Here is a 2,798-nt window from a genome sequence, read left to right as displayed (position 1 = left end):
TGTCCATTATTTTTTGCATAAAAGGGAGCAAGAAACATAACTCTATAAACATGCTTTTATAGTCTATGGAAAGGAAGCACATTTCAAGTCCTCAAAGGTATTAGATGCCAAATGTGGGGTGGTTTGCCAAATGTATGCTTTTGTTCATTTTATTCCAGGGAAAGTTTCTGTGAGATGCTCAGAGGGGTTTTTAGCTCAACCAGGAATGGTCACTGTTCTACAGGATTCTCTCCTTGCAGGGGCCTCTGTTGTTTTCCTTAGCCACCATCCCTTCTCCTTCTTTGGGCAGTTTGTACCCCATGATTTGGCCACAGCTAGTACAAGCAAGGATGGCAAGACTTCATCTCACAGACATTGGGCATGTTCTCAGGAGAGATCGGTCTATAGAGAAGGACACTGCTTGGTGAAGTAGTGGGGCAGGGAAAGAGAGGCAGACTTTGATGAGATGAATCGGCGCAGCGGTTGTGTTTATGGGCTCGAAGATAAGAGCAGTTGTGAGGATGGCACAGGACTGGGCGGTGATTCTTTAGGTTGTACATAGGTCACTCCCTGTGAGTCAGAAACAACTAGAGGCACGAAACAACAACAAGGGATAAAGGGGAGCCTTTCTACTGCCATAAAGAGTTACCGTCTCAGAATCCCACAGGAGCAATAGACTGGGTAGTGGAGTGAGTTGAATCCACTTCTGATTAAGTCAATGAGTGTATCTATCCTCGGAGCCACAATGGTTTGTTCAGGAACACGTAAATGATCTTAGCGGTCAGAGTTGCTTCCAACATATTTTTAGAGATGTTGCAGAAGGAAACAGTTCTCTACTAGACTTGGAACTGTAATGATAGAAGCCTGTACCTGGAGAGGTAACCCTCTGTGTTCATCCAAGTTGACTAGAGAAACATCCAGTGACACTCACATGTGTGTGAGAGAAAGCTTTAAATCAAAGAATAATTATCCAATAGGAAAACATCCCAGCCCAATACAGATCAAGTTCATAAGTCCAATAGTAGCCCATAAGTCCAATGCTAGTCTATAAATCTCTCTTCAGACTCATGCAGCACATGCAATGATGCAAAATGTAGGAAGATCACACAGGCTGGTGGATACAAAGTCTTGTGGAACCAGTGGGAAGCATCTCAGCACTGGCATGAGCATTCATGTGGCACCATCTACTCTCTGAGTGTGGCTCTTGAACAGGGAGGTGAAGCAGAGAGAGAGAGACACTCGTATGTGTCAGAGAAAGCTTTAGATCAAAGAGTGAGGAAGCTCCCAGAATATCCTCCTCACGAGAAGGTCACACCCACCAGGAGGCATCATCAGGCTGTAACCTGGTTGACAGACTAAACTCCACCCCTTCACTTTACTTATCAAGTCGACATGAAATTATATAACTATCGTACCTGCCCAACCTGAAAATGAAGCCAGCACAAAAATCGAAAGCAGAAAAAAAATAATACGTCAAAAAGGATAACTTCCTGGTGTTGTCTGAGCATCTGGCTCTGATTATATCTGATTTTAAGTGATGTGAAATCATTTTTTCTTAATTTAGTTTTTTTTTTTCTTTTCACTTAAAGCTGCTCTGGATGGAATTTTAATCACTTGCAATTGAGGAATGGAGCTATTAGGTAGCAAGGATTTCCTTAGGATAAATAATCACAACTATATACTATAAGAAGTAACAAAGTGGGGGGAAGTTTCAGTTTTAATTACCTAAGCTTTGGTACTGTGGGGATTTCATATCGCTATTTATCACTGGTCAAGTTTGTTCTGCTTTAAACACATGTGGACTTGCATGTTACCCAGGGGCATGCTGGTTTGACAGGTTCCAGCGATCAGGGTCATCAGGTAGATGGGGAAGATATAGAAGCCTGGAGACAGAGCACATACCTCCCATCGCAAGTCAGGAGGAGGAGCCCTGTCGTAGAGCCTGCCCAGCCCACGAGTGAGAGGTGTGATGACTACGAGCCCCTGGGAGGAAAGAGGAAGAAGAGGGGGAACACAGGAGATAGGAGACAAATGAAAGACAAAATCAAATAGGGGAGTGAAAAAAACAATTATGAGCTACCCTTATTTTGAAATTTCTATTAAGAATTGTATTTTAAATACTTTCTTATGCTCATGAATGTTTCAGAAGAATATTATTAAGAGCATATGCTGTTGTTGTTGCTAGGTTTCACTGAATCACTTCCAACTCATATCTACGGAATGTCCAAGGGAACAGAGCACAGCCTGGTCCCACGCCATCCTCACAATTGTGATGTTTGAGCCCATTGTTGCCGCCACTGTGTCAATCCAGCTTGTTGAGGGTCTGCCTCTTTTTCTCTCACCCTCTACTTTACCAAGTGTGGTGGCCCTTTCCAGTGATTGGTGTCTCCAGATAACATGTCCAAAGTATGTGCGACAAAGTCTTGGCATCCTCACTTCAAAGGTGTTCGTGCCACATTTCTTCCAAGACAGACTGGTCTATTGTTCGGGCAGTCCATGCTGCTTTCAGTGTTCTTCACCAGCACCACCGCTCAAGTGCGACCCTTCACCTGTGCTCTTTCTTATTCATTAAGGTGTTGACATTTTAATACAAAACTCTCAAGGTGCCATTGAAAATGGAGGAAGAAAGTCTAACACGAAGGGAGGGATTAAGGACACTAGGAATGGACAGTGATCAAAATCTCTACCTTATTTTTGATAAAGTTGATGGGTAAAAATGGCTTTAGATCTTGGCTAAGTGCCAAGAGGTTGGCCGCTAACTCTTTATGCCTGAAATGGACTAACATTCACTCTGTCCCTGGCGCAGCCTGAAGCCTGAA

The sequence above is a fragment of the Echinops telfairi genome, unplaced genomic scaffold (assembly GCF_000313985.2).
Source record: "Echinops telfairi isolate 266 unplaced genomic scaffold, ASM31398v2 ScPeMD7_18;HRSCAF=68, whole genome shotgun sequence".
Lineage (NCBI taxonomy): Eukaryota > Metazoa > Chordata > Mammalia > Afrosoricida > Tenrecidae > Echinops > Echinops telfairi.
The sequence above is the reverse complement of the archived record's forward strand: the minus strand, read 5'-3'. Positions refer to the sequence as shown.